Here is a 14,117-nt window from a genome sequence, read left to right as displayed (position 1 = left end):
CCTTTGTATGTCTCTCTCACTTCCCCCTTCTTTCACTGCACCGATCACCTGCTTTTCTACTCTGTCACACACAAAACCCTCAATCATTACGCATCTGCACAGCACAACCACGTACATATGCAGTCAGCGTCAACACAACCACTCCGACCTCATAGCGCACACAGACACATAGGGCACACACAAGCCCGTACAAGCTCGCTCAAACCTCATTCATTTGCATGTGCTACATTAGCTACACACACATGTCTAAGGACACACTAAGGATTGTCTCAAGGAATGGGCATGGAGCTGGCTCCAGAGAGAAGAGGTTAAAAATATTAAAAAACTACAGGCAGACGTTGTTTTATTACAAGAGACTCATAGACCTGCCAAATGATGAACTTAAAACACCTGAGTTTCCTAATGTGTTCTCAGCCTGCTATAACTTTAGGCAAAGACGGGTAGCAATTCTAATACATCCATCCATCCATTTTCCAAAGCGCTTATCCTACTGGGTCGTGGGGGGTCCGTAGCCGGTCCCGGAAGCAATGGGCTCGAGGCAGAGAACAACCCAGGATGGGGGGCCAGCCCATCGCAGGGCACACTCACTCACTATTCACTCTCACCCTAAGGGCAATTTAGCAACTCCAAATAGCCTCAGCATGTTTTTGGACTGTGGAGGGAAACCGGAGTACCTGGAGGAAACCCCACGACGACATGGGGAGAACATGCTCACTCCACACACATGTGACCCAGGCGGAGACTCGAACCCGGGTCCCAGAGGTGCGAAGCAACAGTGCTAACCACTGCACCACCATGCCTCCCCATTCTAATACATAAAAATGTCAATTTCACAGTACTCAACACAATTATAGATCCACAGGGTAGATTTATAATCATTAAATTATCTATACTTAACAAAAAGTTATGTATTGTTAGTATATATGGTCCAAATGTTGATAACCCCTCATTCTTCCACGTTTTCTTTACCACACTCTCTGAACACCTGGATTGCGTACTGGTTCTTGGGGGCGACCTCAACTTTGGACTAAATAAAGAAATGGACAGGCTCAGTACAGCTGCTCAGCGCAATTGGGAATCCACAAATATAGTTAAACAGCACATGAGCGACTACGGACTTTGCGATGCATGGCGTTCTCTTCACCCCACCCGTAAGGAATATACTTTCTTCTCACATGTCCATCACTCTTACTCTCATCTGGATTATTGCTGAGTGACATTTCAGACACAGAGATACACCCTATTGCTGTCAGCGATCATGCTCCTGTATCTTTAACCCTAATAAATAAGAAGGCCATTCCACCAAGCAGAAACTGGAGATTTAATACATCATTGCTTAAAGATGGAAATTTTATTAACTATTTTAAAAAAGAGTGGGCTTTATATTTAGACTATAATGACCTGCCTGGAACATCAGCATCTGTTCTCTGGGAAGCAGGCAAAGCTGTGATGAGAGGTAAAATAATCTCATTCTCATCACATAAAAAGAAAAGAGAAAACAAGTGTATCCAGGAATTAGAAGAAACCATCAAATCCTTAGAAGAAGCCTACATATCATCCCAGGAACAGGAAATGCTGAATAAAATACGCAAAGCAAAACTAGATTTAAATGAAATTATTAATAGAAAAACTTCGCTGGCAAAATTATGAACATGGTAACAAATCAGGTCATTTTTAGCTAATCAGTTAAAAATAAATATGGAAAAAACAACTATATGTGCTGTTAAAGACTGACATGGGGATACAGTATATGACCCTAACAGAAAAAAACAGCACTTTCAGGGACTTTTAGAAATCTTTATATTCACCACAGATAAACGCATCTAAAGACGAAATTGATCAGTTTCTTGATAGTATAACCCTTCTGAAATTATCAGACAATCAAGCGATGGCACTGGATTCTCCGCTGACACCAGGTGAACTCCAGGAAGCCCTGAACGGTATGCCCAATAAAACGGCTCCAGGTCCAGATGGATTTCCAGCAGAATTCTATAAAGAATTCTGGACAATTCTGGCATCAACATTCTGCAGAATGTTGCAAGAAACCAGGGAAAATGGTCGGCTACCACCAAATATGAATTCTGCCAACATTAGTCTCTTGCTAAAACCAGGCAAAGATCCTACAGTAACTACCAGCTATCGTCCAATATCCCTTATAAACGTTGACCTTAAAATAATCTGCAAAGCTCTCTCAAAAAGAATAGAGAAGTTAACCCCTCTCATAATTCATCCTGACCAAACTGGTTTCATAAAAGGAGGCACTCATCAACAAATACACGTAGATTACTCAATCTAGACATAGACTATTCATGCAATAAAAACCTTCAAATTACAATATTGTCTCTAGATGCAGAAAAAGCATTCGATAGAGTTACAGTAACTGGAATTTTTTATTTGCAGCTTTATGCAAATTTGGTTTCGGAAACTCTTTCATAAACTGGTTAAAAATATTACATCGTTCCCCAACAGCATGTGTCAGGACGAAAGAAACTGGAGGATGTTTGGTCAGTCTGAAGAGGGGCACCAGGCAGGGATGTCCTCTATTCCCCTCAGTGTCTGCGATTTTTATTGAACCACTAGCAGCAGCAATTAGACAGGCTACAGTGATTAAAGGCATTAAACGCAGGAATGTAGAACATAAGGTAAGTCTTTATGTGGATGATGTGTTACTTTTTCTCCAGCATTCACAAACCACTCTTTCTGAGGTGATTACATTAATAAACTCTTTCTCAAGAGTCTCAGATTATTCGATAAATTGGTTGAAATCTACAGTTCTTCCAATTAATTGCTCCTTCCAGAATAATTCTCCCACTCCACTGCCGTCTGGAGATATAAAATATTTAGGTATTAATGTTACACCTAGGCTGGCAGATTTAACTAAACTAAACCATTTCCCACTTTTAAATAAAGTAGCGGATAATCTGGTCAGGTGGAAGTCTGTACCCATATAACTTATGGGAAGGGTCACCTCAATAAAAATGATGGCTTTGCCAAAAACTAATTATTTATTTGCAACGATCCCGAGTAAACCATCACCTGACTGGTTTAGATCTCTGGACTCCGCCATCTCTAAATTCCTCTGGAAAGATAAACCCCCACGTATTAGCTTAGAAACACTGCAAAGGACTAAGGACAAAGGAGGAATAGATCGGCCTAATTTTCACCACTATTTCTTTGCCAACAGGCTCCAAAACATCTCAGGGTGGTTAAAACATACCCTCTTAGATGAGCCTTGGCCAGACGTAGAACAGGCATTATGCAATAAGATAGAGATTTCGGATCTACCATTCATTAGCTCAAACATCAAAACGACAGGAATGCTTCAAAAGCATCAGTATCAGCTCTTTTCTGACAGCGTAGTGGGAGTTTCTAAAAATGACTGAGTCTTCATTAATCCCATGCAAGCGTACTCCCATCTGGAACAACCCTGACGTACTACTAAACAATAATTGATAAACTTCCCAGATTGGAGTTGTAAAGGTATTAAATACTTGGAACATATATTTGAAGGAATAGACTTTATTCCCTTTGACATATTAGTTAAACGATATGGGATTAGCAAGAATAGATTTTTAGAATATCAACAAGTTAAATCTATAGTAAAAAAAAATTAAGGTCTAATCAAATCAAATTACAAATACCACAAAGTGTGGCAGAATTCCTTAATCTAAAACCCCCCAAATTACTGTCTAAAATATACAGGACACTTTCTAAAATGGATGAATCATTGCAAAATGGGAGGCAGATCTATCAGTCAGCTGGGACCACAATTTCTGGTCTAAGATATGTTTAAAAACCTTTAAACTGATTAGAAATTCCAGTTTACAGTTAATACAATACAAAATCCTGCATAGAGTGCACTATACAGGGCATCGGATGTTCAGGATGGGTTTTACGTCTTCTAACATCTGCTCACACTGTCAAGGCGATACACCTGAAAGTTACATCCATGCTTTTTGGTTCTGTCCACCTACTCAGATGTTCTGGCGCAGGATCTGTGAAGACTTAAAATGTCTGAAATGTACCATTCCAGCCTCTCCTTCAGTCTGCTTGTTGGGTGACCTAGATGGCGTCAGTACAGATTTTAACACAATCCACATGGCTTTCACCGCCTTATGCATTGCCTAGAAGACTGTCCTTATGAACTGGAAAAAAAAAAAAATTTTATATCGACCAATATAGAGACAGATTGTTGAACCATATTAGTCTTGATACAGCTTCTGCTGCCACACTAGATCAATCTCTCTGTGCTCCTTTGATCAGCTCCATCACCTAGTGGGGGTGGGGGGTCACGGTTCTGTCCCGCTTTGGTCATTGTCGTTGTACGTGGGGGGCATATTGTCTCGGGCCGTCTGGGGGTTCCCTGGGGGTGGGTTGCTGGGGGGTTCGGCACTGCGACTGCGATCCTGGCCTGGGTGGGGCTTTGGTGGCTCTTGGGTGGGGTCCTTCTGGTGGCTGCAGGCGGAGCTGCTGGGGGAGCCTGTGCCGGCGGACGTAGGTTACCGGCCTGGCAGCAGCGCTGCTCCTTGGTGAATCCGGGGCGGGCTTGGGGTTCTGGGGGCGCTCTGCCTCCGGGCTGGGGTTAAGGCTGGGCCGGGGGGGCTGAGCTAACACCAGCTGTTGGTTGGCAGGGGGTAGTTAGCGCCATGCCCTTCCCGTTTTAAAAGCACTTTAGAACATGCACCAACACCACATCTGAGTGGGCGAAGGGGGGCATGGGGTCTTTTCACACCCCCGTTCTCTGTTCGACATTTGGAGCTGGGGGCTGAGAGGAAGAGCTGGCCGTCCGGTCGGGGTCTGGGCTGGTGGGCTTCTCGGCTGCTGCAGGGTCCGGGGTGGTCTTCTGGTCTCCTCGCCAGAGGAAAAAATAGGGGTCCACATAGAGTATATATGGGGAGTGAGAGTATGTGTACATCTCTCTATGTTGGGTGAATGTGTAAATATTTGTTTATGTGTGCATGAGGGTGGGAACGTATGCTTGTGTATGTGTGCGCCTGTTTGTCTATGCAGTATCTGCATTTAAGACCACCAACTGCTCTTTCTTCTCCTTCGCTCGTCGTCTCAGAGTGGGTTCGTTAATGAGTTTAAATGTTATTGAATGGCTTACCTTAAACTTCTCCAGTAAGTCTTCAGCGGTGGAGTGGCTCATGTACTGTGATCCCAGATACCAGGACTGCACTCGAGAGCCATTCTCATAATTCACCCAATACCTGACATGCACATCCAGTTGTTTTCTTTTGATGGTCCTGTTCATACTTACGTCAAACATGACAACGAAGCTCCCTTTTAATATATGGAGCGAGTCCAAATCATGCAAGAAAAGCGGTTTTATCCCTACCACAAGTGAATGTTTTGGCAAAGCCCATAGCACTTCTGCTTTCAGTGTCGGTTGAGGAGAATGTACTGAATGCATTACTTGTTGTGGGATCCGGAGACACTGCCAAAACGGGTGTAGGCCTATCTGTAGAGGTTGTGCTTGCAATGCCAATACTGGTAAAAAACTGAATGGGGACAGTTGTCCGACTATTGACAAAATATTTGTGCTTCTCTCCCTTGATATGTGCATCGATGGCTTTAGAGCCCATTGCTGCCAGTTTGATAACTTTTTTACAAAGGTTGTATTGCGCTTTTTAGACATTAGTCGTCTTTTTCAACCAGCCACAGTACTTATCATTTGCATTTACCATTTCTACCATTTTAAGGGAAACCTGCTACACACCAGCTACGCACATGCAGCACTATATCTTCATTGTCTATGGCGTGCATATAGGCCTATCGGGTACACACTGCCCCCTGTGCTATAGGCAGTGACGTGCGTGGGAAAAAAAAAAAAGGGGGGAAAAACAGACTTTGATACTTTTCAAAGATCCGCGGGGATCCTGTAACTTCCTCAAAGCTTTGGACAGGAATGGTGAACTTCCTGTGTAAGGTAACAAGGGGTCTGGAGCCTATCCTGGAAGCTATGGGCACAAAACAGGGAATAACCCAGGATGGGGTGCCAACCTGTTACAGGGCACACACACCACTCAGACATGGGTAATTTGGCAACTCCAGTTAACCTTGGAATATTTTTAGACTGTGGGGGGAAACCGGAAAAAAATCCCATGACACCTGGAGAACATGCAAGATCCACAGACATGACTTGAACCTTCCTCCCACATATGTCAGGCAACAGGTCTAACCACTGTGCAGCTCCTACGTGCAATTTTGAAATTAAGCAATGATGCTGATCTAGATATGAAGACTGTAAACATTAAAAACCTGGAGATGTGCTTCTATGGGGTCACTTGTAAGAACAACATGGTCCCATACAGACAGCGAGAACATTACGCCTGGCGGTCTATGTTACATCACATTAATCTCCTTTCAATCACATTTCTTCTGTGTATTACCTAAATAATTAATGTAATTATTATCTATCCATCTGTATTTGTGACAAACACCTAAATATTTACAATAAAGACCCATCACTGAAATAGTGACACCCACATCAAGTGAAGAATACAGATAAGATTCCTTCCTGAATGTTTTTATACATAACCACATTGCAAAGGAGAAACAAGAGGGATATCTCATCACAAGCTTTATTACAGGACATTATGGGGTTCACCTAAAACAGCTTGACTTATTATACATTGATTGACAGTACCAGTATGTGTGTGTATGCATTGGGATTGTTTGGGACCAGTGATATTACTGCAAAATAAAACTGAAAGATGGAAACTAATGAAAAAAAAACTGGACTAAAAGTCCACTAAAACTATAGCTAATAAACTCGTCAGGCTTTAAATCAACATAAAAGTACTGTCACTCCACCATCTTTATACCAAGTTTACCCACAATAAATTTTTAGTTTACAAAAAGTACTTCCTGCTTCCATTATCTACCAAAACAGCTGCATGTGGTGCTCCCATAACCGAATTTAAAAAACCGTGTTTAATATCTCTGGCTCCCCTCACCTGCATATCAGCTCCCGCTGTTACAAGTGAATTACTGCGTTAAGTGAATCAACCAATTGGTTAAATAGTCGATGGATTAATTCATAGAAAAAATAGGAAACCCGTCTAAATCTGGAAATGCTTCTGGCAGCCTGCCCGCCCGGGACTTGACTTCTGGCCGCCTGCCCGCCCGGGACTTGACTTCTGGCCGCCTGCCCGCCCGGGACTTGACTTCTGGCAGCCTGCCCGCCCGGGACTTGACTTCTGGCAGCCTGCCCGCCCGGGACTTGACTTCTGGCAGCCTGCCCGCCCGGGACTTGACTTCTGGCAGCCTGCCCGCCCGGGACTTGACTTGGGGCCGCCTGGCCGCCCGGGACTTGACTTGGGGCCGCCTGGCCGCCCGGGACTTGACTTGGGGCCGCCTGGCCGCCCGGGACTTGACTTGGGGCCGCCTGGCCGCCCGGGACTTGACTTGGGGCCGCCTGGCCGCCCGGGACTTGACTTGGGGCCGCCTGGCCGCCCGGGACTTGACTTGGGGCCGCCTGGCCGCCGGGACTTGACTTGGGGCCGCCTGCCCGCCGGGACTTGACTTGGGGCTGCCTGCCCGCCGGGACTTGACTTGGGGCCGCCTGCCCGCCGGGAATTGACCTGGGGCCGCCTGCCCGCCGGGACTTGACTTCTGGCAGCGAGCCTGCCGGGTGGAGTCGCTTGCCCGCCGGGACTTGACTTCTGGCAGCGTGCCCGCCGGGACACGACTTGGGGCCGCCTGCCCGCCGGGACGCGACTTGGGGCCGCCTGCCCGCCGGGACGTGACTTGGGGCAGCGTGGCCGACGGGACTTGACTTGGGGCCGCCTGCCCACCGGGACTTGACTTGGGGCCGCCTGCCCGCCGGGAATTGACCTGGGGCCGCCTGCCCGCCGGGAATTGACCTGGGGCCGCCTGCCCGCCGGGACTTGACTTCTGGCAGCGAGCCTGCCGGGTGGAGTCGCTTGCCCGCCGGGACTTGACTTCTGGCAGCGTGCCCGCCGGGACGCGACTTGGGGCCGCCTGCCCGCCGGGACGCGACTTGGGGCCGCCTGCCCGCCGGGACGCGACTTGGGGCCGCCTGCCCGCCGGGACGCGAGTTCTGCAGCGTGCCCGCCGGGACTTGACTTGGGGCCGCCTGCCCGCCGGGACTTGACTTGGGGCCGCCTGCCCGCCGGGACTTGACTTGGGGCCGCCTGCCCGCCGGGACTTGACTTGGGGCCGCCTGCCCGCCGGGACTTGACTTCTGGCAGCGTGCCCGCCGGGACTTGACTTCTGGCAGCGTGCCCGCCGGGACTTGACTTCTGGCAGCGTGCCCGCCGGGACTTGACTTCTGGCAGCGTGCCCGCCGGGACTTGACTTCTGGCAGCGTGCCCGCCGGGACTTGACTTCTGGCAGCGTGCCCGCCGGGACTTGACTTCTGGCAGCGTGCCCGCCGGGACTTGACTTCTGGCAGCGTGCCCGCCGGGACTTGACTTCTGGCAGCGTGCCCGCCGGGACTTGACTTGGGGCCGCCTGCCCGCCGGGACTTGACTTGGGGCCGCCTGCCCGCCGGGACTTGACTTCTGGCAGCGTGCCCGCCGGGTGGAGCCGCTTGCCCGCCGGGACTTGACTTGGGGCCGCCTGCCCGCCGGGACTTGACTTGGGGCCGCCTGCCCGCCGGGACTTGACTTCTGGCAGCGTGCCCGCCGGGACTTGACTTGGGGCCGCCTGCCCGCCGGGACTTGACTTGGGGCCGCCTGCCCGCCGGGACTTGACTTGGGGCAGCTTGCCCGCCGGGACGCGACTTGGGGCCGCCTGCCCGCCGGGACGCGACTTGGGGCCGCCTGCCCGCCGGGACGCGACTTGGGGCCGCCTGCCCGCCGGGACGCGACTTGGGGCCGCCTGCCCGCCGGGACGCGACTTGGGGCCGCCGGGACGCGAATTGGGGCCGCCTGGCCCGCCGGGACGCGACTTGGGGCCGCCTGGCCCGCCGGGACGCGACTTGGGGCCGCCTGGCCCGCCGGGACTTGACTTCTGGCAGCGTGCCCCGCCGGGACTTGACTTCTGGCAGCGTGCCCCGCCGGGACTTGACTTCTGGCATCGTGCCCGCCGGGACTTGACTTCTGGCAGCGTGCCCGCCGGGACTTGACTTCTGGCAGCGTGCCCGCCGGGACTTGACTTGGGGTGGAGCCGCCTGCCCGCCGGGACTTGACTTGGGGCCGCCTGCCCGCCGGGACGCGACTTGGGGCCGCCTGCCCGCCGGGAAGCGACTTGGGGCCGCCTGCCCGCCGGGACGCGACTTGGGGCCGCCTGCCCGCCAGGACGCGACTTCTGGCAGCGTGCCCGCCGGGACTTGACTTCTGGCAGCGTGCCCGCCGGGACTTGACTTGGGGTGGAGCCGCCTGCCCGCCGGGACGCGACTTGGGGTGGAGCCGCCTGCCCGCCGGGACGCGACTTGGGGCCGCCTGCCCGCCGGGACGCGACTTGGGGCCGCCTGCCCGCCGGGACGCGACTTGGGGCCGCCTGCCCGCCGGGACGCGACTTGGGGCCGCCTGTCCGCCGGGACGCGACTTGGGGCCGCCTGCCCGCCGGGACGCGACTTGGGGCCGCCTGCCCGCCGGGACGCGAATTGGGGCCGCCTGCCCGCCGGGACGCGACTTGGGGCCGCCTGCCTGCCGGGACGCGACTTGGGGCCGCCTGCCCGCCGGGACGCGACTTGGGGCCGCCTGCCCGCCGGGACTTGACGTCTGGCAGTGTGCCCGCCGGGACTTGACTTGGGGCCGCCTGCCCGCCGGGACTTGACTTGGGGCCGCCTGCCCGCCGGGACTTGACTTGGGGCCGCCTGCCCGCCGGGACTTGACTTGGGGCCGCCTGCCCGCCGGGACTTGACTTGGGGCCGCCTGCCCGCCGGGACTTGACTTCTGGCAGCGTGCCCGCCGGGTGGAGCCGCCTGCCCGCCGGGACTTGACTTCTGGCAGCGTGCCCGTCGGGACTTGACTTGGGGCCGCCTGCCCGCCGGGACGCGACTTGGGGCCGCCTGCCCGCCGGGACTTGACGTCTGGCAGTGTGCCCGCCGGGACTTGACTTGGGGCCGCCTGCCCGCCGGGACTTGACTTGGGGCCGCCTGCCCGCCGGGACTTGACTTGGGGCCGCCTGCCCGCCGGGACTTGACTTGGGGCCGCCTGCCCGCCGGGACTTGACTTGGGGCCGCCTGCCCGCCGGGACTTGACTTGGGGCCGCCTGCCCGCCGGGACTTGACTTCTGGCAGCGTGCCCGCCGGGTGGAGCCGCCTGCCCGCCGGGACTTGACTTCTGGCAGCGTGCCTGCCGGGACTTGACTTGGGGCCGCCTGCCCGCCGGGACTTGACTTCTGGCAGCGTGCCCGCCGGGACTTGACTTGGGGCCGCCTGCCCGCCGGGACTTAACTTGGGGCCGCCTGCCCGCCGGGACTTGACTTGGGGCCGCCTGCCCGCCGGGACTTGACTTCTGGCAGCGTGCCTGCCGGGACTTGACTTGGGGCCGCCTGCCCGCCGGGACTTGACTTCTGGCAGCGTGCCCGCCGGGACTTGACTTGGGGCCGCCTGCCCGCCGGGACTTAACTTGGGGCCGCCTGCCCGCCGGGACTTGACTTGGGGCCGCCTGCCCGCCGGGACTTGACTTCTGGCAGCGTGCCCGCCGGGTGGAGCCGCTTGCCCGCCGGGACTTGACTTGGGGCCGCCTGCCCGCCGGGACTTGACTTCTGGCTGCGTGCCCGCCGGGACGCGACTTGGGGCCGCCTGCCCGCCGGGACTTGACTTGGGGCCGCCTGCCCGCCGGGACTTGACTTTTGGCAGCGTGCCCGCCGGGTGGAGCCGCTTACCCGCCGGGACTTGGCTTCTGGCAGCGTGCCCGCTGGGACTTGACTTCTGGCAGCGTGCCCGCTGGGTGGAGCCACCTGCCCGCCGGGACTTGACTTGGGGCCGCCTGCCCGCCGGGACTTGACTTCTGGCAGCGTGCCCGCCGGGACTTGACTTGGGGCCGCCTGCCCGCCAGGACTTGACTTCTGGCAGCGTGCCCGCTGGGTGGAGCCGCCTGCCCACCGGGACTTGACTTGGGGCCGCCTGCCCGCCGGGACTTGACTTCTGGCAGCGTGCCCGCCGGGACTTGACTTGGGGCCGCCTGCCCGCCGGGACTTGACTTGGGGCCGCCTGCCCGCCGGGACTTGACTTCTGGCAGCGTGCCCGCCGGGACTTGACTTGGGGCCGCCTGCCCGCCGGGACTTGACTTGGGGCCGCCTGCCCGCCGGGACTTGACTTGGGGCCGCCTGCCCGCCAGGACTTGACTTCTGGCAGCGTGCCCGCCGGGTGGAGCCGCTTGCCCGCCGGGACTTGACTTCTGGCAGCGTGCCCGCCGGGACTTGACTTCTGGCAGCGTGCCCGCTGGGTGGAGCCACCTGCCCGCCGGGACTTGACTTGGGGCCGCCTGCCCGCCGGGACTTGACTTCTGGCAGCGTGCCCGCCGGGACTTGACTTGGGGCCGCCTGCCCGCCAGGACTTGACTTCTGGCAGCGTGCCCGCTGGGTGGAGCCGCCTGCCCGCCGGGACTTGACTTGGGGCCGCCTGCCCGCCGGGACTTGACTTCTGGCAGCGTGCCTGCCGGGACTTGACTTGGGGCCGCCTGCCCGCCGGGACTTGACTTGGGGCCGCCTGCCCGCCGGGACTTGACTTCTGGCAGCGTGCCCGCCGGGACTTGACTTGGGGCCGCCTGCCCGCCGGGACTTGACTTGGGGCCGCCTGCCCGCCGGGACTTGACTTGGGGCCGCCTGCCCGCCAGGACTTGACTTCTGGCAGCGTGCCCGCCGGGTGGAGCCGCTTGCCCGCCGGGACTTGACTTCTGGCAGCGTGCCCGCCGGGACTTGACTTCTGGCAGCGTGCCCGCTGGGTGGAGCCACCTGCCCGCCGGGACTTGACTTGGGGCCGCCTGCCCGCCGGGACTTGACTTCTGGCAGCGTGCCCGCCGGGACTTGACTTGGGGCCGCCTGCCCGCCAGGACTTGACTTCTGGCAGCGTGCCCGCTGGGTGGAGCCGCCTGCCCGCCGGGACTTGACTTGGGGCCGCCTGCCCGCCGGGACTTGACTTCTGGCAGCGTGCCTGCCGGGACTTGACTTGGGGCCGCCTGCCCGCCGGGACTTGACCTGGGGCCGCCTGCCCGCCGGGACTTGACCTGGGGCCGCCTGCCCGCCGGGACTTGACCTGGGGCCGCCTGCCCGCCGGGACTTGACTTCTGGCAGCGTGCCCGCCGGGACGCGACTTGGGGCCGCCTGCCCGCCGGGACGCGACTTGGGGCCGCCTGCCCGCCTGGACGCGACTTGGGGCCGCCTGCCCGCCGGGACGCGACTTGGGGCCGCATGCCCGCCGGGACGCGACTTGGGGCCGCCTGCCCGCCGGGACGCGACTTTGGGCCGCCTGCCCGCCGGGACGCGACTTTGGGCCGCCTGCCCGCCGGGACGCGACTTGGGGCTGCCTGCGAAGTAGAAGTCAGGGTTAGTAATTGGGCTTTTTCCACTAAGCCCAACTTACTGCAAACACCACACTATGTTACATATGTCTGCATTATGTTTGCCATTTAATATCCATAAACTTTTGCAGTTAGTGACAATGACTCATTCACTACCAAAGAGTACAGAGATTGAGTAGAGTGAGGGACTTGGGGAGTATTACAGAAGAATAAAAGCTCAATCACTAAGAACTAACCAAGACCAGCCTTAACTCTCTAAGCACTTTGGAGACTGATATAAATGGTAAATATGTGATGCGAGTACCAGGTACTCATTCAATACTCAGTCATGCAGAAATATAGTATAAAGTTATAATTATGGGGACACGGGGCCGTCTCCTTCAGATGACAATGCCCCAAACTCTTTCATACTTAAAGAATGCTTACAGTTATTACTTTGTAAGGACGCACAAAACTCCAGTTCAGCAAACGTATACAATATATACCGCAGCAACTACTATTTGGTCATTTATCAAGTAACTGACTAAATTGTAAATGTAACTCACAGTGTAAAAACGTGGAATACAATCATAAGCGCATGGGCCTCTTGCGTGGCGGAGGTGAGCTGGAGCCACTGTTGTCGTCGGGCTTGGCCTTACGCTTCCTCTGACTGGTGCCAGCGGGCCTGTGAGGAGGCCTCTCCTCCCGCCTCACATTCCATGTCCGCAGAGAACTGCGGACATGCACGCAGACATGCACGGACATGACCATGGTGTGATCATCAGCGTAGTCCGTGATGCTCCAAAATCCCTGAGGAAGGCTGAGCTCATCCAGCTTGCGCAGAAAGGTCTGGCCTTCAATCTCAACCTGCTGCCACGTGCTGTTAGGGCCCGCGGGGATCCAGAAGGTGGAGCTGGAGGATTCACCATGTTCTGGCTCAACCTCAGAAGCCACAGATAAGGGCTCATCTTCACCCCAGGCCAAAGGATGAGCCTCGAGGAGTCCATCAGCATCCTCAGTCGTGGATGCTGGAGCTGCAGGGGAAGCCTCCCTTGCAGAGCTGGGTGACGGCAGCCCCTGTCCGTAATGGGCATTCTCCTCAGCTGGTGACTCTCCATTCCCATGCTGGATACCAGTCTCTGCACCATGATGTACTACTTCCAGCCGTGCAGGTGCTATGCGCAATAGACTGGGATCCAACTGCTCCCCAGTGAGTCGCCAATAAAATGAAGGGACACTGAGGGCCAGAGACTGGAAGTTCTCCATTGTCAGTGAGCTGCTCTCGAAGTTCACGACCAGAATGGAGATGAACTTATCCTCCACAAACTCATGAACTGCGACAAAATGGAACACAGATATATATATATATATAAGAACATGGGCTCTGACAATAACGGGATAAACACTGTACTACAAAATAAGTTTAAAATGAGTCTACGGGCTTCCGATTGTCGGATAAATAAAATTGTGAGAATTACCCATAAAGCTAAAAAGACAACATCCATGAATACGCTTACTCTCACAAATATCCAAGTGAATTAATATTAAATGAAACACATTTATTCCTGCACTTTTGGCACTTTTTATTTTTTTATTATTTAAACATGGTGAAGGGGAGTATACCGAACAGCATTTCCTATCGCATCGTTACATTTTCTCATATTAAAACTTCAGTGCATCCCTTTGCAGTACAAAATA

The sequence above is a fragment of the Brienomyrus brachyistius genome, unplaced genomic scaffold (genome assembly GCF_023856365.1).
Source record: "Brienomyrus brachyistius isolate T26 unplaced genomic scaffold, BBRACH_0.4 scaffold99, whole genome shotgun sequence".
NCBI classification, from domain to species: domain Eukaryota; kingdom Metazoa; phylum Chordata; class Actinopteri; order Osteoglossiformes; family Mormyridae; genus Brienomyrus; species Brienomyrus brachyistius.
The sequence above is the reverse complement of the archived record's forward strand: the minus strand, read 5'-3'. Positions refer to the sequence as shown.